Here is a 25,178-nt window from a genome sequence, read left to right as displayed (position 1 = left end):
GCGCGCGTGGCGAGGGGCCGGGGGCCAGGGGGTGTTTGGAGGAAGCCTTGCTGGGTAAGGCGGGGGGGGGGGGGGCTGTGGCGGCAAAGGGAGGGCAAGGGAGGCCGAAGGGGCAAGAAAAGACCAAGAAAAAAAGCCTACAGCACCCGGTATTCCCAGGCGGTCTCCCATCCAAGTACTAACCAGGCCCGACCCTGCTTAGCTTCCGAGATCAGACGAGATCGGGCGCGTTCAGGGTGGTATGGCCGTAGACGTGAGCTGCTGCCACTAGGCGCCCTAAGAGCCTGCTCTGTGCCTCCCGACCCGCGCCCTGCCGCTCTTCGCTCCTCACTCCCCACCCGCCCCCCCTCCTGCCCTGGGCCTTGCACCTGCCTGCCCGCCTGCCTGCCTTCCAACCGGCCCAGGGGACGGGGGCGCCTGCAGCGCCCCCCTGTCGCGAAAGTCCAGGCACTCTCCCGCACGGGGACTCTCCAGTCCCGGCAGCCGCCGCCGCCACCGCCGCCTGGCTCCCGAGATGGCAAAGGGGAGCGTCGGGGCGCCGGGAGCGCGGCCCGCGCGGTGTTCTCCGCGCCCACCCACCCACCGTCCCCCACCCTCCGCCCGAGGGCAAGCGAGGGCCGCCACCAGGCCTTCCCGCCTCTCCACCCCGCCTTGCTCAAAGCCAGCGCCAGCCACCGGCGCCCGCCAGGGACCCTCCTCAGCAGCCCAACCCCATCGCCCTTCCTCCGCCACCCTTCCCTCGCCCACCCACCGACGCCAGGACCCGACTGACAGACTCGAGAGCACGGCTGGCACAGACGAACGCACAGACACTCGGGGAAAGACAGAGACCCAGAGAGAGGGAGATGTAGATAGAGAGGAAGAGACACACAGGGGGAGACACAGACAGAGCATCCAACACACAGACCCGCTCGGACCGCACGACAGACGCACGCAGACCCTGACCTGGATGTGCACAGGGACTCAGACTCAGGTGCCCCCGACAGAAACAGACACACAGCCCACACACACCGCACAGCACACAGCACAGCACAGCACAGCACAGCACAGGACAGCACAGAACACCACACCACAGCACACCACACACACACACACACACACAGACACACACACACACACACACACACACGGAGGAGGCTGTGTTGGCGAGGAAGCTGGCCCCGGGGAGGGTGGTCGTCCTTGGGCGTGGTTTGGGCGCCCAGGAGCTCCTCGGGGCCCGAGGACTTGCAGCCCAGTCTCCAGGAAACCCGCTCTGCTCCCATTCCTGCCCGGGACCCTCTGTGGCCCTGGGCGCGTACGGGCCATTCTCCTATGCTCTCGTCCTTGACTTGGGGGGCCGCTTTTGCTCGTCGGGCGCCGCGCGCCGCCGTCCCGCCGTGTCGATGAGCGAACGAGCCTCGCTCTTCGCTTCGCCGTTGCGGGGAGACTGAGCACGGACTCGGGTGTCAACGGGTGGTCCCGGGTGCCAACGGGTGAGGGCCCGGGCGGTCGGCCATCTTGTATCATGCCCACACGGAGCGGGGACCCCCGGCCCGGGGGCAAAGGGACGGTGATCCGCCGGGAGGGGGGGAATGCCCGCCCGGGTGGAAGCGCAGCCCAGGGCTGCTGGGGAGAAGGTGGAGGCGTGCCCAGGCAGAAGATGGGGCCGGTTGCCCGGTGTGCCTGGGCACTCGGGGCGGCCCAGGGGAATGGCCAGTGACTCGGTGGATGAGGGCCCGAGGCGCGGGACCTCGGAAGGGCACGCCTGCCTGCCGGGCCGGGGTGCCGTCCCATACGCGCTCCCACCCCCATCCCCACCCCCACCCCGCCCCCTACGCCCACCCCCTCACCCACACACCTCCCCCACCCCCGGCCCCACCCCCACCGCGCCCCAAGCCCGCCGCGGTCCTCGCCGCCCTCCCCCTTTACCTCCCTCCGAACCCGCCGCCTCCCCCAGACCCACCCGCCCCCGCCGCCCCCCAGCCCGCCCTTGTTCAAGTGGGCGTGGGCGTGGTGGCTTGCAGGTGGAAGGGCCGGCTGGCGGCCGTTTGCCCGTGCAGCCGGCACCCGCAGCGGGCCCGGGACCCGCGGGGCGGTGCGCGCGTGGCGAGGGGCCGGGGGCCAGGGGGTGTTTGGAGGAAGCCTTGCTGGGTAAGGCGGGGGGGGGGGGGGCTGTGGCGGCAAAGGGAGGGCAAGGGAGGCCGAAGGGGCAAGAAAAGACCAAGAAAAAAAGCCTACAGCACCCGGTATTCCCAGGCGGTCTCCCATCCAAGTACTAACCAGGCCCGACCCTGCTTAGCTTCCGAGATCAGACGAGATCGGGCGCGTTCAGGGTGGTATGGCCGTAGACGTGAGCTGCTGCCACTAGGCGCCCTAAGAGCCTGCTCTGTGCCTCCCGACCCGCGCCCTGCCGCTCTTCGCTCCTCACTCCCCACCCGCCCCCCCTCCTGCCCTGGGCCTTGCACCTGCCTGCCCGCCTGCCTGCCTTCCAACCGGCCCAGGGGACGGGGGCGCCTGCAGCGCCCCCCTGTCGCGAAAGTCCAGGCACTCTCCCGCACGGGGACTCTCCAGTCCCGGCAGCCGCCGCCGCCACCGCCGCCTGGCTCCCGAGATGGCAAAGGGGAGCGTCGGGGCGCCGGGAGCGCGGCCCGGGCGGTGTTCTCCGCGCCCACCCACCCACCGTCCCCCACCCTCCGCCCGAGGGCAAGCGAGGGCCGCCACCAGGCCTTCCCGCCTCTCCACCCCGCCTTGCTCAAAGCCAGCGCCAGCCACCGGCGCCCGCCAGGGACCCTCCTCAGCAGCCCAACCCCATCGCCCTTCCTCCGCCACCCTTCCCTCGCCCACCCACCGACGCCAGGACCCGACTGAGAGACTCGAGAGCACGGCTGGCACAGACGAACGCACAGACACTCGGGGAAAGACAGAGACCCAGAGAGAGGGAGATGTAGATAGAGAGGAAGAGACACACAGGGGGAGACACAGACAGAGCATCCAACACACAGACCCGCTCGGACCGCACGACAGACGCACGCAGACCCTGACCTGGATGTGCACAGGGACTCAGACTCAGGTGCCCCCGACAGAAACAGACACACAGCCCACACACACCGCACAGCACACAGCACAGCACAGCACAGCACAGCACAGGACAGCACAGAACACCACACCACAGCACACCACACACACACACACACACACAGACACACACACACACACACACACACACGGAGGAGGCTGTGTTGGCGAGGAAGCTGGCCCCGGGGAGGGTGGTCGTCCTTGGGCGTGGTTTGGGCGCCCAGGAGCTCCTCGGGGCCCGAGGACTTGCAGCCCAGTCTCCAGGAAACCCGCTCTGCTCCCATTCCTGCCCGGGACCCTCTGTGGCCCTGGGCGCGTACGGGCCATTCTCCTATGCTCTCGTCCTTGACTTGGGGGGCCGCTTTTGCTCGTCGGGCGCCGCGCGCCGCCGTCCCGCCGTGTCGATGAGCGAACGAGCCTCGCTCTTCGCTTCGCCGTTGCGGGGAGACTGAGCACGGACTCGGGTGTCAACGGGTGGTCCCGGGTGCCAACGGGTGAGGGCCCGGGCGGTCGGCCATCTTGTATCATGCCCACACGGAGCGGGGACCCCCGGCCCGGGGGCAAAGGGACGGTGATCCGCCGGGAGGGGGGGAATGCCCGCCCGGGTGGAAGCGCAGCCCAGGGCTGCTGGGGAGAAGGTGGAGGCGTGCCCAGGCAGAAGATGGGGCCGGTTGCCCGGTGTGCCTGGGCACTCGGGGCGGCCCAGGGGAATGGCCAGTGACTCGGTGGATGAGGGCCCGAGGCGCGGGACCTCGGAAGGGCACGCCTGCCTGCCGGGCCGGGGTGCCGTCCCATACGCGCTCCCACCCCCACCCCCACCCCCACCCCGCCCCCTACGCCCACCCCCTCCCCCACACCCCTCCCCCACCCCCGGCCCCACCCCCACCGCGCCCCAAGCCCGCCGCGGTCCTCGCCGCCCTCCCCCTTTACCTCCCTCCGAACCCGCCGCCTCCCCCCGACCCACCCGCCCCCGCCGCCCCCCAGCCCGCCCTTGTTCAAGTGGGCGTGGGCGTGGTGGCTTGCAGGTGGAAGGGCCGGCTGGCGGTCGTTTGCCCGTGCAGCCGGCACCCGCAGCGGGCCCGGGACCCGCGGGGCGGTGCGCGCGTGGCGAGGGGCCGGGGGCCAGGGGGTGTTTGGAGGAAGCCTTGCTGGGTAAGGCGGGGGGGGGGGGCTGTGGCGGCAAAGGGAGGGGAAGGGAGGCCGAAGGGGCAAGAAAAGACCAAGAAAAAAAGCCTACAGCACCCGGTATTCCCAGGCGGTCTCCCATCCAAGTACTAACCAGGCCCGACCCTGCTTAGCTTCCGAGATCAGACGAGATCGGGCGCGTTCAGGGTGGTATGGCCGTAGACGTGAGCTGCTGCCACTAGGCGCCCTAAGAGCCTGCTCTGTGCCTCCCGACCCGCGCCCTGCCTCTCTTCGCTCCTCACTCCCCACCCGCCCCCCCTCCTGCCCTGGGCCTTGCACCTGCCTGCCCGCCTGCCTGCCTTCCAACCGGCCCAGGGGACGGGGGCGCCTGCAGCGCCCCCCTGTCGCGAAAGTCCAGGCACTCTCCCGCACGGGGACTCTCCAGTCCCGGCAGCCGCCGCCGCCACCGCCGCCTGGCTCCCGAGATGGCAAAGGGGAGCGTCGGGGCGCCGGGAGCGCGGCCCGCGCGGTGTTCTCCGCGCCCACCCACCCACCGTCCCCCACCCTCCGCCCGAGGGCAAGCGAGGGCCGCCACCAGGCCTTCCCGCCTCTCCACCCCGCCTTGCTCAAAGCCAGCGCCAGCCACCGGCGCCCGCCAGGGACCCTCCTCAGCAGCCCAACCCCATCGCCCTTCCTCCGCCACCCTTCCCTCGCCCACCCACCGACGCCAGGACCCGACTGAGAGACTCGAGAGCACGGCTGGCACAGACGAACGCACAGACACTCGGGGAAAGACAGAGACCCAGAGAGAGGGAGATGTAGATAGAGAGGAAGAGACACACAGGGGGAGACACAGACAGAGCATCCAACACACAGACCCGCTCGGACCGCACGACAGACGCACGCAGACCCTGAGCTGGATGTGCACAGGGACTCAGACTCAGGTGCCCCCGACAGAAACAGACACACAGCCCACACACACCGCACAGCACACAGCACAGCACAGCACAGCACAGCACAGAACACCACACCACAGCACACCACACACACACACACACACACAGACACACACACACACACACACACACACACACGGAGGAGGCTGTGTTGGCGAGGAAGCTGGCCCCGGGGAGGGTGGTCGTCCTTGGGCGTGGTTTGGGCGCCCAGGAGCTCCTCGGGGCCCGAGGACTTGCAGCCCAGTCTCCAGGAAACCCGCTCTGCTCCCATTCCTGCCCGGGACCCTCTGTGGCCCTGGGCGCGTACGGGCCATTCTCCTATGCTCTCGTCCTTGACTTGGGGGGCCGCTTTTGCTCGTCGGGCGCCGCGCGCCGCCGTCCCGCCGTGTCGATGAGCGAACGAGCCTCGCTCTTCGCTTCGCCGTTGCGGGGAGACTGAGCACGGACTCGGGTGTCAACGGGTGGTCCCGGGTGCCAACGGGTGAGGGCCCGGGCGGTCGGCCATCTTGTATCATGCCCACACGGAGCGGGGACCCCCGGCCCGGGGGCAAAGGGACGGTGATCCGCCGGGAGGGGGGGAATGCCCGCCCGGGTGGAAGCGCAGCCCAGGGCTGCTGGGGAGAAGGTGGAGGCGTGCCCAGGCAGAAGATGGGGCCGGTTGCCCGGTGTGCCTGGGCACTCGGGGCGGCCCAGGGGAATGGCCAGTGACTCGGTGGATGAGGGCCCGAGGCGCGGGACCTCGGAAGGGCACGCCTGCCTGCCGGGCCGGGGTGCCGTCCCATACGCGCTCCCACCCCCACCCCCACCCCCACCCCGCCCCCTACGCCCACCCCCTCCCCCACACCCCTCCCCCACCCCCGGCCCCACCCCCACCGCGCCCCAAGCCCGCCGCGGTCCTCGCCGCCCTCCCCCTTTACCTCCCTCCGAACCCGCCGCCTCCCCCCGACCCACCCGCCCCCGCCGCCCCCCAGCCCGCCCTTGTTCAAGTGGGCGTGGGCGTGGTGGCTTGCAGGTGGAAGGGCCGGCTGGCGGCCGTTTGCCCGTGCAGCCGGCACCCGCAGCGGGCCCGGGACCCGCGGGGCGGTGCGCGCGTGGCGAGGGGCCGGGGGCCAGGGCGTGTTTGGAGGAAGCCTTGCTGGGTAAGGCGGGGGGGGGGGGCTGTGGCGGCAAAGGGAGGGCAAGGGAGGCCGAAGGGGCAAGAAAAGACCAAGAAAAAAAGCCTACAGCACCCGGTATTCCCAGGCGGTCTCCCATCCAAGTACTAACCAGGCCCGACCCTGCTTAGCTTCCGAGATCAGACGAGATCGGGCGCGTTCAGGGTGGTATGGCCGTAGACGTGAGCTGCTGCCACTAGGCGCCCTAAGAGCCTGCTCTGTGCCTCCCGACCCGCGCCCTGCCGCTCTTCGCTCCTCACTCCCCACCCGCCCCCCCTCCTGCCCTGGGCCTTGCACCTGCCTGCCCGCCTGCCTGCCTTCCAACCGGCCCAGGGGACGGGGGCGCCTGCAGCGCCCCCCTGTCGCGAAAGTCCAGGCACTCTCCCGCACGGGGACTCTCCAGTCCCGGCAGCCGCCGCCGCCACCGCCGCCTGGCTCCCGAGATGGCAAAGGGGAGCGTCGGGGCGCCGGGAGCGCGGCCCGCGCGGTGTTCTCCGCGCCCACCCACCCACCGTCCCCCACCCTCCGCCCGAGGGCAAGCGAGGGCCGCCACCAGGCCTTCCCGCCTCTCCACCCCGCCTTGCTCAAAGCCAGCGCCAGCCACCGGCGCCCGCCAGGGACCCTCCTCAGCAGCCCAACCCCATCGCCCTTCCTCCGCCACCCTTCCCTCGCCCACCCACCGACGCCAGGACCCGACTGAGAGACTCGAGAGCACGGCTGGCACAGACGAACGCACAGACACTCGGGGAAAGACAGAGACCCAGAGAGAGGGAGATGTAGATAGAGAGGAAGAGACACACAGGGGGAGACACAGACAGAGCATCCAACACACAGACCCGCTCGGACCGCACGACAGACGCACGCAGACCCTGACCTGGATGTGCACAGGGACTCAGACTCAGGTGCCCCCGACAGAAACAGACACACAGCCCACACACACCGCACAGCACACAGCACAGCACAGCACAGCACAGCACAGGACAGCACAGAACACCACACCACAGCACACCACACACACACACACACACACAGACACACACACACACACACACACACACGGAGGAGGCTGTGTTGGCGAGGAAGCTGGCCCCGGGGAGGGTGGTCGTCCTTGGGCGTGGTTTGGGCGCCCAGGAGCTCCTCGGGGCCCGAGGACTTGCAGCCCAGTCTCCAGGAAACCCGCTCTGCTCCCATTCCTGCCCGGGACCCTCTGTGGCCCTGGGCGCGTACGGGCCATTCTCCTATGCTCTCGTCCTTGACTTGGGGGGCCGCTTTTGCTCGTCGGGCGCCGCGCGCCGCCGTCCCGCCGTGTCGATGAGCGAACGAGCCTCGCTCTTCGCTTCGCCGTTGCGGGGAGACTGAGCACGGACTCGGGTGTCAACGGGTGGTCCCGGGTGCCAACGGGTGAGGGCCCGGGCGGTCGGCCATCTTGTATCATGCCCACACGGAGCGGGGACCCCCGGCCCGGGGGCAAAGGGACGGTGATCCGCCGGGAGGGGGGGAATGCCCGCCCGGGTGGAAGCGCAGCCCAGGGCTGCTGGGGAGAAGGTGGAGGCGTGCCCAGGCAGAAGATGGGGCCGGTTGCCCGGTGTGCCTGGGCACTCGGGGCGGCCCAGGGGAATGCCCAGTGACTCGGTGGATGAGGGCCCGAGGCGCGGGACCTCGGAAGGGCACGCCTGCCTGCCGGGCCGGGGTGCCGTCCCATACGCGCTCCCACCCCCACCCCCACCCCCACCCCGCCCCCTACGCCCACCCCCTCCCCCACACCCCTCCCCCACCCCCGGCCCCACCCCCACCGCGCCCCAAGCCCGCCGCGGTCCTCGCCGCCCTCCCCCTTTACCTCCCTCCGAACCCGCCGCCTCCCCCCGACCCACCCGCCCCCGCCGCCCCCCAGCCCGCCCTTGTTCAAGTGGGCGTGGGCGTGGTGGCTTGCAGGTGGAAGGGCCGGCTGGCGGCCGTTTGCCCGTGCAGCCGGCACCCGCAGCGGGCCCGGGACCCGCGGGGCGGTGCGCGCGTGGCGAGGGGCCGGGGGCCAGGGGGTGTTTGGAGGAAGCCTTGCTGGGTAAGGCGGGGGGGGGGGGCTGTGGCGGCAAAGGGAGGGCAAGGGAGGCCGAAGGGGCAAGAAAAGACCAAGAAAAAAAGCCTACAGCACCCGGTATTCCCAGGCGGTCTCCCATCCAAGTACTAACCAGGCCCGACCCTGCTTAGCTTCCGAGATCAGACGAGATCGGGCGCGTTCAGGGTGGTATGGCCGTAGACGTGAGCTGCTGCCACTAGGCGCCCTAAGAGCCTGCTCTGTGCCTCCCGACCCGCGCCCTGCCGCTCTTCGCTCCTCACTCCCCACCCGCCCCCCCTCCTGCCCTGGGCCTTGCACCTGCCTGCCCGCCTGCCTGCCTTCCAACCGGCCCAGGGGACGGGGGCGCCTGCAGCGCCCCCCTGTCGCGAAAGTCCAGGCACTCTCCCGCACGGGGACTCTCCAGTCCCGGCAGCCGCCGCCGCCACCGCCGCCTGGCTCCCGAGATGGCAAAGGGGAGCGTCGGGGCGCCGGGAGCGCGGCCCGCGCGGTGTTCTCCGCGCCCACCCACCCACCGTCCCCCACCCTCCGCCCGAGGGCAAGCGAGGGCCGCCACCAGGCCTTCCCGCCTCTCCACCCCGCCTTGCTCAAAGCCAGCGCCAGCCACCGGCGCCCGCCAGGGACCCTCCTCAGCAGCCCAACCCCATCGCCCTTCCTCCGCCACCCTTCCCTCGCCCACCCACCGACGCCAGGACCCGACTGAGAGACTCGAGAGCACGGCTGGCACAGACGAACGCACAGACACTCGGGGAAAGACAGAGACCCAGAGAGAGGGAGATGTAGATAGAGAGGAAGAGACACACAGGGGGAGACACAGACAGAGCATCCAACACACAGACCCGCTCGGACCGCACGACAGACGCACGCAGACCCTGACCTGGATGTGCACAGGGACTCAGACTCAGGTGCCCCAGACAGAAACAGACACACAGCCCACACACACCGCACAGCACACAGCACAGCACAGCACAGCACAGGACAGCACAGAACACCACACCACAGCACACCACACACACACACACACACACACACACACACACACACACACACACACACACACGGAGGAGGCTGTGTTGGCGAGGAAGCTGGCCCCGGGGAGGGTGGTCGTCCTTGGGCGTGGTTTGGGCGCCCAGGAGCTCCTCGGGGCCCGAGGACTTGCAGCCCAGTCTCCAGGAAACCCGCTCTGCTCCCATTCCTGCCCGGGACCCTCTGTGGCCCTGGGCGCGTACGGGCCATTCTCCTATGCTCTCGTCCTTGACTTGGGGGGCCGCTTTTGCTCGTCGGGCGCCGCGCGCCGCCGTCCCGCCGTGTCGATGAGCGAACGAGCCTCGCTCTTCGCTTCGCCGTTGCGGGGAGACTGAGCACGGACTCGGGTGTCAACGGGTGGTCCCGGGTGCCAACGGGTGAGGGCCCGGGCGGTCGGCCATCTTGTATCATGCCCACACGGAGCGGGGACCCCCGGCCCGGGGGCAAAGGGACGGTGATCCGCCGGGAGGGGGGGAATGCCCGCCCGGGTGGAAGCGCAGCCCAGGGCTGCTGGGGAGAAGGTGGAGGCGTGCCCAGGCAGAAGATGGGGCCGGTTGCCCGGTGTGCCTGGGCACTCGGGGCGGCCCAGGGGAATGGCCAGTGACTCGGTGGATGAGGGCCCGAGGCGCGGGACCTCGGAAGGGCACGCCTGCCTGCCGGGCCGGGGTGCCGTCCCATACGCGCTCCCACCCCCATCCCCACCCCCACCCCGCCCCCTACGCCCACCCCCTCCCCCACACCCCTCCCCCACCCCCGGCCCCACCCCCACCGCGCCCCAAGCCCGCCGCGGTCCTCGCCGCCCTCCCCCTTTACCTCCCTCCGAACCCGCCGCCTCCCCCAGACCCACCCGCCCCCGCCGCCCCCCAGCCCGCCCTTGTTCAAGTGGGCGTGGGCGTGGTGGCTTGCAGGTGGAAGGGCCGGCTGGCGGCCGTTTGCCCGTGCAGCCGGCACCCGCAGCGGGCCCGGGACCCGCGGGGCGGTGCGCGCGTGGCGAGGGGCCGGGGGCCAGGGGGTGTTTGGAGGAAGCCTTGCTGGGTAAGGCGGGGGGGGGGGGGCTGTGGCGGCAAAGGGAGGGCAAGGGAGGCCGAAGGGGCAAGAAAAGACCAAGAAAAAAAGCCTACAGCACCCGGTATTCCCAGGCGGTCTCCCATCCAAGTACTAACCAGGCCCGACCCTGCTTAGCTTCTGAGATCAGACGAGATCGGGCGCGTTCAGGGTGGTATGGCCGTAGACGTGAGCTGCTGCCACTAGGCGCCCTAAGAGCCTGCTCTGTGCCTCCCGACCCGCGCCCTGCCGCTCTTCGCTCCTCACTCCCCACCCGCCCCCCCTCCTGCCCTGGGCCTTGCACCTGCCTGCCCGCCTGCCTGCCTTCCAACCGGCCCAGGGGACGGGGGCGCCTGCAGCGCCCCCCTGTCGCGAAAGTCCAGGCACTCTCCCGCACGGGGACTCTCCAGTCCCGGCAGCCGCCGCCGCCACCGCCGCCTGGCTCCCGAGATGGCAAAGGGGAGCGTCGGGGCGCCGGGAGCGCGGCCCGCGCGGTGTTCTCCGCGCCCACCCACCCACCGTCCCCCACCCTCCGCCCGAGGGCAAGCGAGGGCCGCCACCAGGCCTTCCCGCCTCTCCACCCCGCCTTGCTCAAAGCCAGCGCCAGCCACCGGCGCCCGCCAGGGACCCTCCTCAGCAGCCCAACCCCATCGCCCTTCCTCCGCCACCCTTCCCTCGCCCACCCACCGACGCCAGGACCCGACTGACAGACTCGAGAGCACGGCTGGCACAGACGAACGCACACACACTCGGGGAAAGACAGAGACCCAGAGAGAGGGAGATGTAGATAGAGAGGAAGAGACACACAGGGGGAGACACAGACAGAGCATCCAACACACAGACCCGCTCGGACCGCACGACAGACGCACGCAGACCCTGACCTGGATGTGCACAGGGACTCAGACTCAGGTGCCCCCGACAGAAACAGACACACAGCCCACACACACCGCACAGCACACAGCACAGCACAGCACAGCACAGGACAGCACAGAACACCACACCACAGCACACCACACACACACACACACACACACACACACACACACACACACACACACCGAGGAGGCTGTGTTGGCGAGGAAGCTGGCCCCGGGGAGGGTGGTCGTCCTTGGGCGTGGTTTCGGCGCCCAGGAGCTCCTCGGGGCCCGAGGACTTGCAGCCCAGTCTCCAGGAAACCCGCTCTGCTCCCATTCCTGCCCGGGACCCTCTGTGGCCCTGGGCGCGTACGGGCCATTCTCCTATGCTCTCGTCCTTGACTTGGGGGGCCGCTTTTGCTCGTCGGGCGCCGCGCGCCGCCGTCCCGCCGTGTCGATGAGCGAACGAGCCTCGCTCTTCGCTTCGCCGTTGCGGGGAGACTGAGCACGGACTCGGGTGTCAACGGGTGGTCCCGGGTGCCAACGGGTGAGGGCCCGGGCGGTCGGCCATCTTGTATCATGCCCACACGGAGCGGGGACCCCCGGCCCGGGGGCAAAGGGACGGTGATCCGCCGGGAGGGGGGGAATGCCCGCCCGGGTGGAAGCGCAGCCCAGGGCTGCTGGGGAGAAGGTGGAGGCGTGCCCAGGCAGAAGATGGGGCCGGTTGCCCGGTGTGCCTGGGCACTCGGGGCGGCCCAGGGGAATGGCCAGTGACTCGGTGGATGAGGGCCCGAGGCGCGGGACCTCGGAAGGGCACGCCTGCCTGCCGGGCCGGGGTGCCGTCCCATACGCGCTCCCACCCCCACCCCCACCCCCACCCCGCCCCCTACGCCCACCCCCTCCCCCACACCCCTCCCCCACCCCCGGCCCCACCCCCACCGCGCCCCAAGCCCGCCGCGGTCCTCGCCGCCCTCCCCCTTTACCTCCCTCCGAACCCGCCGCCTCCCCCCGACCCACCCGCCCCCGCCGCCCCCCAGCCCGCCCTTGTTCAAGTGGGCGTGGGCGTGGTGGCTTGCAGGTGGAAGGGCCGGCTGGCGGTCGTTTGCCCGTGCAGCCGGCACCCGCAGCGGGCCCGGGACCCGCGGGGCGGTGCGCGCGTGGCGAGGGGCCGGGGGCCAGGGGGTGTTTGGAGGAAGCCTTGCTGGGTAAGGCGGGGGGGGGGGGCTGTGGCGGCAAAGGGAGGGGAAGGGAGGCCGAAGGGGCAACAAAAGACCAAGAAAAAAAGCCTACAGCACCCGGTATTCCCAGGCGGTCTCCCATCCAAGTACTAACCAGGCCCGACCCTGCTTAGCTTCCGAGATCAGACGAGATCGGGCGCGTTCAGGGTGGTATGGCCGTAGACGTGAGCTGCTGCCACTAGGCGCCCTAAGAGCCTGCTCTGTGCCTCCCGACCCGCGCCCTGCCTCTCTTCGCTCCTCACTCCCCACCCGCCCCCCCTCCTGCCCTGGGCCTTGCACCTGCCTGCCCGCCTGCCTGCCTTCCAACCGGCCCAGGGGACGGGGGCGCCTGCAGCGCCCCCCTGTCGCGAAAGTCCAGGCACTCTCCCGCACGGGGACTCTCCAGTCCCGGCAGCCGCCGCCGCCACCACCGCCTGGCTCCCGAGATGGCAAAGGGGAGCGTCGGGGCGCCGGGAGCGCGGCCCGCGCGGTGTTCTCCGCGCCCACCCACCCACCGTCCCCCACCCTCCGCCCGAGGGCAAGCGAGGGCCGCCACCAGGCCTTCCCGCCTCTCCACCCCGCCTTGCTCAAAGCCAGCGCCAGCCACCGGCGCCCGCCAGGGACCCTCCTCAGCAGCCCAACCCCATCGCCCTTCCTCCGCCACCCTTCCCTCGCCCACCCACCGACGCCAGGACCCGACTGAGAGACTCGAGAGCACGGCTGGCACAGACGAACGCACAGACACTCGGGGAAAGACAGAGACCCAGAGAGAGGGAGATGTAGATAGAGAGGAAGAGACACACAGGGGGAGACACAGACAGAGCATCCAACACACAGACCCGCTCGGACCGCACGACAGACGCACGCAGACCCTGACCTGGATGTGCACAGGGACTCAGACTCAGGTGCCCCCGACAGAAACAGACACACAGCCCACACACACCGCACAGCACACAGCACAGCACAGCACAGCACAGCACAGGACAGCACAGAACACCACACCACAGCACACCACACACACACACACACACACACACACACACACACACACACACACACACAAACACACACACACACACGGAGGAGGCTGTGTTGGCGAGGAAGCTGGCCCCGGGGAGGGTGGTCGTCCTTGGGCGTGGTTTGGGCGCCCAGGAGCTCCTCGGGGCCCGAGGACTTGCAGCCCAGTCTCCAGGAAACCCGCTCTGCTCCCATTCCTGCCCGGGACCCTCTGTGGCCCTGGGCGCGTACGGGCCATTCTCCTATGCTCTCGTCCTTGACTTGGGGGGCCGCTTTTGCTCGTCGGGCGCCGCGCGCCGCCGTCCCGCCGTGTCGATGAGCGAACGAGCCTCGCTCGTCGCTTCGCCGTTGCGGGGAGACTGAGCACGGACTCGGGTGTCAACGGGTGGTCCCGGGTGCCAACGGGTGAGGGCCCGGGCGGTCGGGCATCTTGTATCATGCCCACACGGAGCGGGGACCCCCGGCCCGGGGGCAAAGGGACGGTGATCCGCCGGGAGGGGGGGAATGCCCGCCCGGGTGGAAGCGCAGCCCAGGGCTGCTGGGGAGAAGGTGGAGGCGTGCCCAGGCAGAAGATGGGGCCGGTTGCCCGGTGTGCCTGGGCACTCGGGGCGGCCCAGGGGAATGGCCAGTGACTCGGTGGATGAGGGCCCGAGGCGCGGGACCTCGGAAGGGCACGCCTGCCTGCCGGGCCGGGGTGCCGTCCCATACGCGCTCCCACCCCCACCCCCACCCCCACCCCGCCCCCTACGCCCACCCCCTCCCCCACACCCCTCCCCCACCCCCGGCCCCACCCCCACCGCGCCCCCTACGCCCACCCCCTCCCCCACACCCCTCCCCCACCCCCACCCCCACCCCCACCCCGCCCCCTACGCCCACCCTCTCCCCCACACCCCTCCCCCACACCCGGCCCCACCCCCACCGCGCCCCAAGCCCGCCGCGGTCCTCGCCGCCCTCCCCCTTTACCTCCCTCCGAACCCGCCGCTTCCCCCCGACCCACCCGCCCCCGCCGCCCCCCAGCCCGCCCTTGTTCAAGTGGGCGTGGGCGTGGTGGCTTGCAGGTGGAAGGGCCGGCTGGCGGCCGTTTGCCCGTGCAGCCGGCACCCGCAGCGGGCCCGGGACCCGCGGGGCGGTGCGCGCGTGGCGAGGGGCCGGGGGCCAGGGGGTGTTTGGAGGAAGCCTTGCTGGGTAAGGCGGGGGGGGGGGGCTGTGGCGGCAAAGGGAGGGCAAGGGAGGCCGAAGGGGCAAGAAAAGACCAAGAAAAAAAGCCTACAGCACCCGGTATTCCCAGGCGGTCTCCCATCCAAGTACTAACCAGGCCCGACCCTGCTTAGCTTCCGAGATCAGACGAGATCGGGCGCGTTCAGGGTGGTATGGCCGTAGACGTGAGCTGCTGCCACTAGGCGCCCTAAGAGCCTGCTCTGTGCCTCCCGACCCGCGCCCTGCCGCTCTTCGCTCCTCACTCCCCACCCGCCCCCCCTCCTGCCCTGGGCCTTGCACCTGCCTGCCCGCCTGCCTGCCTTCCAACCGGCCCAGGGGACGGGGGCGCCTGCAGCGCCCCCCTGTCGCGAAAGTCCAGGCACTCTCCCGCACGGGGACTCTCCAGTCCCGGCAGCCGCCGCCGCCACCGCCGCCTGGCTCCCGAGATGGCAAAGGGGAGCGTCGGGGCGCCGGGAGCGCGGCCCGCGCGGTGTTCTCCGCGCCCACCCACCCACCGTCCCCCACCCTCCGCCCGAGGGCAAGCGAGGGCCGCCACCAGGCCTTCCCGCCTCTCCACCCCGCCTTGCTCAAAGCCAGCGCCAGCCACCGGCGCCCGCCAGGGACCCTCCTCAGCAGCCCAACCCCATCGCCCTTCCTCCGCCACCCTTCCCTCGCCCACCCACCGACGCCAGGACCCGACTGAGAGACTCGAGAGCACGGCTGGCACAGACGAACGCACAGACACTCGGGGAAAGACAGAGACCCAGAGAGAGGGAGATGTAGATAGAGAGGAAGAGACACACAGGGGGAGACACAGACAGAGCATCCAACACACAGACCCGCTCGGACCGCACGACAGACGCACGCAGACCCTGACCTGGATGTGCACAGGGACTCAGACTCAGGTGCCCCCGACAGAAACAGACACACAGCCCACACACACCGCACAGCACACAGCACAGCACAGCACAGCACAGCACAGGACAGCACAGAACACCACACCACAGCACACCACACACACACACACACACACACACACACACACACACACACACACAAACACACACACACACACGGAGGAGGCTGTGTTGGCGCGGAAGCTGGCCCCGGGGAGGGTGGTCGTCCTTGGGCGTGGTTTGGGCGCCCAGGAGCTCCTCGGGGCCCGAGGACTTGCAGCCCAGTCTCCAGGAAACCCGCTCTGCCCCCATTCCTGCCCGGGACCCTCTGTGGCCCTGGGCGCGTACGGGCCATTCTCCTATGCTCTCGTCCTTGACTTGGGGGGCCGCTTTTGCTCGTCGGGCGCCGCGCGCCGCCGTCCCGCCGTGTCGATGAGCGAGCGAGCCTCGCTCTTCGCTTCGCCGTTGCGGGGAGACTGAGCACGGACTCGGGTGTCAACGGGTGGTCCCGGGTGCCAACGGGTGAGGGCCCGGGCGGTCGGCCATCTTGTATCATGCCCACACGGAGCGGGGACCCCCGGCCCGGGGGCAAAGGGACGGTGATCCGCCGGGAGGGGGGGAATGCCCGCCCGGGTGGAAGCGCAGCCCAGGGCTGCTGGGGAGAAGGTGGAGGCGTGCCCAGGCAGAAGATGGGGCCGGTTGCCCGGTGTGCCTGGGCACTCGGGGCGGCCCAGGGGAATGGCCAGTGACTCGGTGGATGAGGGCCCGAGGCGCGGGACCTCGGAAGGGCACGCCTGCCTGCCGGGCCGGGGTGCCGTCCCATACGCGCTCCCACCCCCACCCCCACCCCCACCCCGCCCCCTACGCCCACCCCCTCCCCCACACCCCTCCCCCACCCCCGGCCCCACCCCCACCGCGCCCCCTACGCCCACCCCCTCCCCCACACCCCTCCCCCACCCCCACCCCCACCCCCACCCCGCCCCCTACGCCCACCCTCTCCCCCACACCCCTCCCCCACACCCGGCCCCACCCCCACCGCGCCCCAAGCCCGCCGCGGTCCTCGCCGCCCTCCCCCTTTACCTCCCTCCGAACCCGCCGCCTCCCCCCGACCCACCCGCCCCCGCCGCCCCCCAGCCCGCCCTTGTTCAAGTGGGCGTGGGCGTGGTGGCTTGCAGGTGGAAGGGCCGGCTGGCGGCCGTTTGCCCGTGCAGCCGGCACCCGCAGCGGGCCCGGGACCCGCGGGGCGGTGCGCGCGTGGCGAGGGGCCGGGGGCCAGGGGGTGTTTGGAGGAAGCCTTGCTGGGTAAGGCGGGGGGGGGGGGGCTGTGGCGGCAAAGGGAGGGCAAGGGAGGCCGAAGGGGCAAGAAAAGACCAAGAAAAAAAGCCTACAGCACCCGGTATTCCCAGGCGGTCTCCCATCCAAGTACTAACCAGGCCCGACCCTGCTTAGCTTCCGAGATCAGACGAGATCGGGCGCGTTCAGGGTGGTATGGCCGTAGACGTGAGCTGCTGCCACTAGGCGCCCTAAGAGCCTGCTCTGTGCCTCCCGACCCGCGCCCTGCCGCTCTTCGCTCCTCACTCCCCACCCGCCCCCCCTCCTGCCCTGGGCCTTGCACCTGCCTGCCCGCCTGCCTGCCTTCCAACCGGCCCAGGGGACGGGGGCGCCTGCAGCGCCCCCCTGTCGCGAAAGTCCAGGCACTCTCCCGCACGGGGACTCTCCAGTCCCGGCAGCCGCCGCCGCCACCGCCGCCTGGCTCCCGAGATGGCAAAGGGGAGCGTCGGGGCGCCGGGAGCGCGGCCCGCGCGGTGTTCTCCGCGCCCACCCACCCACCGTCCCCCACCCTCCGCCCGAGGGCAAGCGAGGGCCGCCACCAGGCCTTCCCGCCTCTCCACCCCGCCTTGCTCAAAGCCAGCGCCAGCCACCGGCGCCCGCCAGGGACCCTCCTCAGCAGCCCAACCCCATCGCCCTTCCTCCGCCACCCTTCCCTCGCCCACCCACCGACGCCAGGACCCGACTGAGAGACTCGAGAGCACGGCTGGCACAGACGAACGCACAGACACTCGGGGAAAGACAGAGACCCAGAGAGAGGGAGATGTAGATAGAGAGGAAGAGACACACAGGGGGAGACACAGACAGAGCATCCAACACACAGACCCGCTCGGACCGCACGACAGACGCACGCAGACCCTGACCTGGATGTGCACAGGGACTCAGACTCAGGTGCCCCCGACAGAAACAGACACACAGCCCACACACACCGCACAGCACACAGCACAGCACAGCACAGCACAGCACAGGACAGCACAGAACACCACACCACAGCACACCACACACACACACACACACACACAGACACACACACACACACACACACACACACACACACGGAGGAGGCTGTGTTGGCGAGGAAGCTGGCCCCGGGGAGGGTGGTCGTCCTTGGGCGTGGTTTGGGCGCCCAGGAGCTCCTCGGGGCCCGAGGACTTGCAGCCCAGTCTCCAGGAAACCCGCTCTGCTCCCATTCCTGCCCGGGACCCTCTGTGGCCCTGGGCGCGTACGGGCCATTCTCCTATGCTCTCGTCCTTGACTTGGGGGGCCGCTTTTGCTCGTCGGGCGCCGCGCGCCGCCGTCCCGCCGTGTCGATGAGCGAACGAGCCTCGCTCTTCGCTTCGCCGTTGCGGGGAGACTGAGCACGGACTCGGGTGTCAACGGGTGGTCCCGGGTGCCAACGGGTGAGGGCCCGGGCGGTCGGCCATCTTGTATCATGCCCACACGGAGCGGGGACCCCCGGCCCGGGGGCAAAGGGACGGTGATCCGCCGGGAGGGGGGGAATGCCCGCCCGGGTGGAAGCGCAGCCCAGGGCTGCTGGGGAGAAGGTGGAGGCGTGCCCAGGCAGAAGATGGGGCCGGTTGCCCGGTGTGCCTGGGCACTCGGGGCGGCCCAGGGGAATGGCCAGTGACTCGGTGGATGAGGGCCCGAGGCGCGGGACCTCGGAAGGGCACGCCTGCCTGCCGGGCCGGGGTGCCGTCCCATACGCGCTCCCACCCCCACCCCCACCCCCACCCCGCCCCCTACGCCCACCCCCTCCCCCACACCCCTCCCCCACCCCCGGCCCCACCCCCACCGCGCCCCAAGCCCGCCGCGGTCCTCGCCGCCCTCCCCCTTTACCTCCCTCCGAACCCGCCGCCTCCCCCCGACCCACCCGCCCCCGCCGCCCCCCAGCCCGCCCTTGTTCAAGTGGGCGTGGGCGTGGTGGCTTGCAGGTGGAAGGGCCGGCTGGCGGCCGTTTGCCCGTGCAGCCGGCACCCCCAGCGGGCCCGGGACCCGCGGGGCGTTGCGCGCGTGGCGAGGGGCCGGGGGCCAGGGGGTGTTTGGAGGAAGCCTTGCTGGGTAAGGCGGGGGGGGGGGGGCTGTGGCGGCAAAGGGAGGGGAAGGGAGGCCGAAGGGGCAAGAAAAGACCAAGAAAAAAAGCCTACAGCACCCGGTATTCCCAGGCGGTCTCCCATCCAAGTACTAACCAGGCCCGACCCTGCTTAGCTTCCGAGATCAGACGAGATCGGGCGCGTTCAGGGTGGTATGGCCGTAGACGTGAGCTGCTGCCACTAGGCGCCCTAAGAGCCTGCTCTGTGCCTCCCGACCCGCGCCCTGCCGCTCTTCGCTCCTCACTCCCCACCCGCCCCCCCTCCTGCCCTGGGCCTTGCACCTGCCTGCCCGCCTGCCTGCCTTCCAACCGGCCCAGGGGACGGGGGCGCCTGCAGCGCCCCCCTGTCGCGAAAGTCCAGGCACTCTCCCGCACGGGGACTCTCCAGTCCCGGCAGCCGCCGCCGCCACCGCCGCCTGGCTCCCGAGATGGCAAAGGGGAGCGTCGGGGCGCCGGGAGCGCGGCCCGCGCGGTGTTCTCCGCGCCCACCCACCCACCGTCCCCCACCCTCCGCCCGAGGGCAAGCGAGGGCCGCCACCAGGCCTTCCCGCCTCTCCACCCCGCCTTGCTCAAAGCCAGCGCCAGCCACCGGCGCCCGCCAGGGACCCTCCTCAGCAGCCCAACCCCATCGCCCTTCCTCCGCCACCCTTCCCTCGCCCACCCCCCGACGCCAGGACCCGACTGAGAGACTCGAGAGCACGGCTGGCACAGACGAACGCACAGACACTCGGGGAAAGACAGAGACCCAGAGAGAGGGAGATGTAGATAGAGAGGAAGAGACACACAGGGGGAGACACAGACAGAGCATCCAACACACAGACCCGCTCGGACCGCACGACAGACGCACGCAGACCCTGACCTGGATGTGCACAGGGACTCAGACTCAGGTGCCCCCGACAGAAACAGACACACAGCCCACACACACCGCACAGCACACAGCACAGCACAGCACAGCACAGGACAGCACAGAACACCACACCACAGCACACCACACACACACACACACACACACACAAACACACACACACACACGGAGGAGGCTGTGTTGCCGAGGAAGCTGGCCCCGGGGAGGGTGGTCGTCCTTGGGCGTGGTTTGGGCGCCCAGGAGCTCCTCGGGGCCCGAGGACTTGCAGCCCAGTCTCCAGGAAACCCGCTCTGCTCCCATTCCTGCCCGGGACCCTCTGTGGCCCTGGGCGCGTACGGGCCATTCTCCTATGCTCTCGTCCTTGACTTGGGGGGCCGCTTTTGCTCGTCGGGCGCCGCGCGCCGCCGTCCCGCCGTGTCGATGAGCGAACGAGCCTCGCTCTTCGCTTCGCCGTTGCGGGGAGACTGAGCACGGACTCGGGTGTCAACGGGTGGTCCCGGGTGCCAACGGGTGAGGGCCCGGGCGGTCGGCCATCTTGTATCATGCCCACACGGAGCGGGGACCCCCGGCCCGGGGGCAAAGGGACGGTGATCCGCCGGGAGGGGGGGAATGCCCGCCCGGGTGGAAGCGCAGCCCAGGGCTGCTGGGGAGAAGGTGGAGGCGTGCCCAGGCAGAAGATGGGGCCGGTTGCCCGGTGTGCCTGGGCACTCGGGGCGGCCCAGGGGAATGGCCAGTGACTCGGTGGATGAGGGCCCGAGGCGCGGGACCTCGGAAGGGCACGCCTGCCTGCCGGGCAGGGGTGCCGTCCCATACGCGCTCCCACCCCCACCCCCACCCCGCCCCCTACGCCCACCCCCTCCCCCACACCCCTCCCCCACCCCCGGCCCCACCCCCACCGCGCCCCAAGCCCGCCGCGGTCCTCGCCGCCCTCCCCCTTTACCTCCCTCCGAACCCGCCGCCTCCCCCCGACCCACCCGCCCCCGCCGCCCCCCAGCCCGCCCTTGTTCAAGTGGGCGTGGGCGTGGTGGCTTGCAGGTGGAAGGGCCGGCTGGCGGCCGTTTGCCCGTGCAGCCGGCACCCGCAGCGGGCCCGGGACCCGCGGGGCGGTGCGCGCGTGGCGAGGGGCCGGGGGCCAGGGGGTGTTTGGAGGAAGCCTTGCTGGGTAAGGCGGGGGGGGGGGGCTGTGGCGGCAAAGGGAGGGGAAGGGAGGCCGAAGGGGCAAGAAAAGACCAAGAAAAAAAGCCTACAGCACCCGGTATTCCCAGGCGGTCTCCCATCCAAGTACTAACCAGGCCCGACCCTGCTTAGCTTCCGAGATCAGACGAGATCGGGCGCGTTCAGGGTGGTATGGCCGTAGACGTGAGCTGCTGCCACTAGGCGCCCTAAGAGCCTGCTCTGTGCCTCCCGACCCGCGCCCTGCCGCTCTTCGCTCCTCACTCCCCACCCGCCCCCCCTCCTGCCCTGGGCCTTGCACCTGCCTGCCCGCCTGCCTGCCTTCCAACCGGCCCAGGGGACGGGGGCGCCTGCAGCGCCCCCCTGTCGCGAAAGTCCAGGCACTCTCCCGCACGGGGACTCTCCAGTCCCGGCAGCCGCCGCCGCCACCGCCGCCTGGCTCCCGAGATGGCAAAGGGGAGCGTCGGGGCGCCGGGAGCGCGGCCCGCGCGGTGTTCTCCGCGCCCACCCACCCACCGTCCCCCACCCTCCGCCCGAGGGCAAGCGAGGGCCGCCACCAGGCCTTCCCGCCTCTCCACCCCGCCTTGCTCAAAGCCAGCGCCAGCCACCGGCGCCCGCCAGGGACCCTCCTCAGCAGCCCAACCCCATCGCCCTTCCTCCGCCACCCTTCCCTCGCCCACCCACCAACGCCAGGACCCGACTGAGAGACTCGAGAGCACGGCTGGCACAGACGAACGCACAGACACTCGGGGAAAGACAGAGACCCAGAGAGAGGGAGATGTAGATAGAGAGGAAGAGACACACAGGGGGAGACACAGACAGAGCATCCAAAACACAGACCCGCTCGGACCGCACGACAGACGCACGCAGACCCTGACCTGGATGTGCACAGGGACTCAGACTCAGGTGCCCCCGACAGAAACAGACACACAGCCCACACACACCGCACAGCACACAGCACAGCACAGCACAGCACAGGACAGCACAGAACACCACACCACAGCACACCACACACACACACACACACACACACACACACACACACACACACACACACACACACAAACACACACACACACACGGAGGAGGCTGTGTTGGCGAGGAAGCTGGCCCCGGGGAGGGTGGTCGTCCTTGGGCGTGGTTTGGGCGCCCAGGAGCTCCTCGGGGCCCGAGGACTTGCAGCCCAGTCTCCAGGAAACCCGCTCTGCTCCCATTCCTGCCCGGGACCCTCTGTGGCCCTGGGCGTGTACGGGCCATTCTCCTATGCTCTCGTCCTTGACTTGGGGGGCCGCTTTTGCTCGTCGGGCGCCGCGCGCCGCCGTCCCGCCGTGTCGATGAGCGAACGAGCCTCGCTCTTCGCTTCGCCGTTGCGGGGAGACTGAGCACGGACTCGGGTGTCAACGGGTGGTCCCGGGTGCCAACGGGTGAGGGCCCGGGCGGTCGGCCATCTTGTATCATGCCCACACGGAGCGGGGACCCCCGGCCCGGGGGCAAAGGGACGGTGATCCGCCGGGAGGGGGGGAATGCCCGCCCGGGTGGAAGCGCAGCCCAGGGCTGCTGGGGAGAAGGTGGAGGCGTGCCCAGGCAGAAGATGGGGCCGGTTGCCCGGTGTGCCTGGGCACTCGGGGCGGCCCAGGGGAATGGCCAGTGACTCGGTGGATGAGGGCCCGAGGCGCGGGACCTCGGAAGGGCACGCCTGCCTGCCGGGCCGGGGTGCCGTCCCATACGCGCTCCCACCCCCACCCCCACCCCCACCCCGCCCCCTACGCCCACCCCCTCCCCCACACCCCTCCCCCACCCCCGGCCCCACCCCCACCGCGCCCCAAGCCCGCCGCGGTCCTCGCCGCCCTCCCCCTTTACCTCCCTCCGAACCCGCCGCCTCCCCCCGACCCACCCGCCCCCGCCGCCCCCCAGCCCGCCCTTGTTCAAGTGGGCGTGGGCGTGGTGGCTTGCAGGTGGAAGGGCCGGCTGGCGGCCGTTTGCCCGTGCAGCCGGCACCCGCAGCGGGCCCGGGACCCGCGGGGCGGTGCGCGCGTGGCGAGGGGCCGGGGGCCAGGGGGTGTTTGGAGGAAGCCTTGCTGGGTAAGGCGGGGGGGGGGGGCTGTGGCGGCAAAGGGAGGGCAAGGGAGGCCGAAGGGGCAAGAAAAGACCAAGAAAAAAAGCCTACAGCACCCGGTATTCCCAGGCGGTCTCCCATCCAAGTACTAACCAGGCCCGACCCTGCTTAGCTTCCGAGATCAGACGAGATCGGGCGCGTTCAGGGTGGTATGGCCGTAGACGTGAGCTGCTGCCACTAGGCGCCCTAAGAGCCTGCTCTGTGCCTCCCGACCCGCGCCCTGCCGCTCTTCGCTCCTCACTCCCCACCCGCCCCCCCTCCTGCCCTGGGCCTTGCACCTGCCTGCCCGCCTGCCTGCCTTCCAACCGGCCCAGGGGACGGGGGCGCCTGCAGCGCCCCCCTGTCGCGAAAGTCCAGGCACTCTCCCGCACGGGGACTCTCCAGTCCCGGCAGCCGCCGCCGCCACCGCCGCCTGGCTCCCGAGATGGCAAAGGGGAGCGTCGGGGCGCCGGGAGCGCGGCCCGCGCGGTGTTCTCCGCGCCCACCCACCCACCGTCCCCCACCCTCCGCCCGAGGGCAAGCGAGGGCCGCCACCAGGCCTTCCCGCCTCTCCACCCCGCCTTGCTCAAAGCCAGCGCCAGCCACCGGCGCCCGCCAGGGACCCTCCTCAGCAGCCCAACCCCATCGCCCTTCCTCCGCCACCCTTCCCTCGCCCACCCACCGACGCCAGGACCCGACTGAGAGACTCGAGAGCACGGCTGGCACAGACGAACGCACAGACACTCGGGGAAAGACAGAGACCCAGAGAGAGGGAGATGTAGATAGAGAGGAAGAGACACACAGGGGGAGACACAGACAGAGCATCCAACACACAGACCCGCTCGGACCGCACGACAGACGCACGCAGACCCTGACCTGGATGTGCACAGGGACTCAGACTCAGGTGCCCCCGACAGAAACAGACACACAGCCCACACACACCGCACAGCACACAGCACAGCACAGCACAGCACAGCACAGGACAGCACAGAACACCACACCACAGCACACCACACACACACACACACACACACAGACACACACACACACACACACACACACACACGGAGGAGGCTGTGTTGGCGAGGAAGCTGGCCCCGGGGAGGGTGGTCGTCCTTGGGCGTGGTTTGGGCGCCCAGGAGCTCCTCGGGGCCCGAGGACTTGCAGCCCAGTCTCCAGGAAACCCGCTCTGCTCCCATTCCTGCCCGGGACCCTCTGTGGCCCTGGGCGCGTACGGGCCATTCTCCTATGCTCTCGTCCTTGACTTGGGGGGCCGCTTTTGCTCGTCGGGCGCCGCGCGCCGCCGTCCCGCCGTGTCGATGAGCGAACGAGCCTCGCTCTTCGCTTCGCCGTTGCGGGGAGACTGAGCACGGACTCGGGTGTCAACGGGTGGTCCCGGGTGCCAACGGGTGAGGGCCCGGGCGGTCGGCCATCTTGTATCATGCCCACACGGAGCGGGGACCCCCGGCCCGGGGGCAAAGGGACGGTGATCCGCCGGGAGGGGGGGAATGCCCGCCCGGGTGGAAGCGCAGCCCAGGGCTGCTGGGGAGAAGGTGGAGGCGTGCCCAGGCAGAAGATGGGGCCGGTTGCCCGGTGTGCCTGGGCACTCGGGGCGGCCCAGGGGAATGGCCAGTGACTCGGTGGATGAGGGCCCGAGGCGCGGGACCTCGGAAGGGCACGCCTGCCTGCCGGGCCGGGGTGCCGTCCCATACGCGCTCCCACCCCCACCCCCACCCCCACCCCGCCCCCTACGCCCACCCCCTCCCCCACACCCCTCCCCCACCCCCGGCCCCACCCCCACCGCGCCCCAAGCCCGCCGCGGTCCTCGCCGCCCTCCCCCTTTACCTCCCTCCGAACCCGCCGCCTCCCCCCGACCCACCCGCCCCCGCCGCCCCCCAGCCCGCCCTTGTTCAAGTGGGCATGGGCGTGGTGGCTTGCAGGTGGAAGGGCCGGCTGGCGGCCGTTTGCCCGTGCACAGGCACCCGCAGCGGGCCCGGGACCCGCGGGGCGGTGCGC

At 70.7% G+C, this 25,178-nt stretch overlaps 12 non-coding genes across 12 annotated transcripts; all 12 read right to left on the bottom strand.

Annotated features, from left to right (window-relative positions):
* Positions 1 to 134: 134 nt before the first annotated feature.
* LOC148161341 (5S ribosomal RNA) lies at positions 135 to 253 on the bottom strand. The gene has a single exon (XR_015767633.1). It is a non-coding gene; the product is annotated as a 5S ribosomal RNA (ribosomal RNA).
* Positions 254 to 2,210: 1,957 nt separating this feature from the next.
* Positions 2,211 to 2,329, bottom strand: LOC148161340 (5S ribosomal RNA). The gene has a single exon (XR_015767632.1). It is a non-coding gene; the product is annotated as a 5S ribosomal RNA (ribosomal RNA).
* A 1,955-nt stretch (positions 2,330 to 4,284) lies between these two features.
* Positions 4,285 to 4,403, bottom strand: LOC148161339 (5S ribosomal RNA). The gene has a single exon (XR_015767631.1). It is a non-coding gene; the product is annotated as a 5S ribosomal RNA (ribosomal RNA).
* Positions 4,404 to 6,352: 1,949 nt separating this feature from the next.
* Positions 6,353 to 6,471, bottom strand: LOC148161338 (5S ribosomal RNA). The gene has a single exon (XR_015767630.1). It is a non-coding gene; the product is annotated as a 5S ribosomal RNA (ribosomal RNA).
* Positions 6,472 to 8,426: 1,955 nt separating this feature from the next.
* Positions 8,427 to 8,545, bottom strand: LOC148161337 (5S ribosomal RNA). Its single transcript, XR_015767629.1, has one exon. It is a non-coding gene; the product is annotated as a 5S ribosomal RNA (ribosomal RNA).
* A 1,955-nt stretch (positions 8,546 to 10,500) lies between these two features.
* LOC148161336 (5S ribosomal RNA) lies at positions 10,501 to 10,619 on the bottom strand. The gene has a single exon (XR_015767616.1). It is a non-coding gene; the product is annotated as a 5S ribosomal RNA (ribosomal RNA).
* Positions 10,620 to 12,567: 1,948 nt separating this feature from the next.
* LOC148161335 (5S ribosomal RNA) lies at positions 12,568 to 12,686 on the bottom strand. The gene has a single exon (XR_015767628.1). It is a non-coding gene; the product is annotated as a 5S ribosomal RNA (ribosomal RNA).
* Positions 12,687 to 14,781: 2,095 nt separating this feature from the next.
* LOC148161334 (5S ribosomal RNA) lies at positions 14,782 to 14,900 on the bottom strand. Its single transcript, XR_015767626.1, has one exon. It is a non-coding gene; the product is annotated as a 5S ribosomal RNA (ribosomal RNA).
* A 2,092-nt stretch (positions 14,901 to 16,992) lies between these two features.
* LOC148161333 (5S ribosomal RNA) lies at positions 16,993 to 17,111 on the bottom strand. Its single transcript, XR_015767625.1, has one exon. It is a non-coding gene; the product is annotated as a 5S ribosomal RNA (ribosomal RNA).
* A 1,966-nt stretch (positions 17,112 to 19,077) lies between these two features.
* On the bottom strand, positions 19,078 to 19,196 carry LOC148161332 (5S ribosomal RNA). Its single transcript, XR_015767624.1, has one exon. It is a non-coding gene; the product is annotated as a 5S ribosomal RNA (ribosomal RNA).
* Positions 19,197 to 21,134: 1,938 nt separating this feature from the next.
* LOC148161331 (5S ribosomal RNA) lies at positions 21,135 to 21,253 on the bottom strand. The gene has a single exon (XR_015767623.1). It is a non-coding gene; the product is annotated as a 5S ribosomal RNA (ribosomal RNA).
* A 1,974-nt stretch (positions 21,254 to 23,227) lies between these two features.
* On the bottom strand, positions 23,228 to 23,346 carry LOC148161330 (5S ribosomal RNA). Its single transcript, XR_015767622.1, has one exon. It is a non-coding gene; the product is annotated as a 5S ribosomal RNA (ribosomal RNA).
* Positions 23,347 to 25,178: the final 1,832 nt, after the last annotated feature.

This window comes from Eumetopias jubatus, unplaced genomic scaffold (genome assembly GCF_037043125.1).
Source record: "Eumetopias jubatus isolate StellerSeaLion01/CBP00866 unplaced genomic scaffold, mEumJub1_p1.0 scaffold_187, whole genome shotgun sequence".
NCBI classification, from domain to species: Eukaryota; Metazoa; Chordata; class Mammalia; order Carnivora; family Otariidae; genus Eumetopias; species Eumetopias jubatus.
Note: the sequence above shows the minus strand (reverse complement) of the source record. Positions and strands in the feature narration are given on the sequence as shown.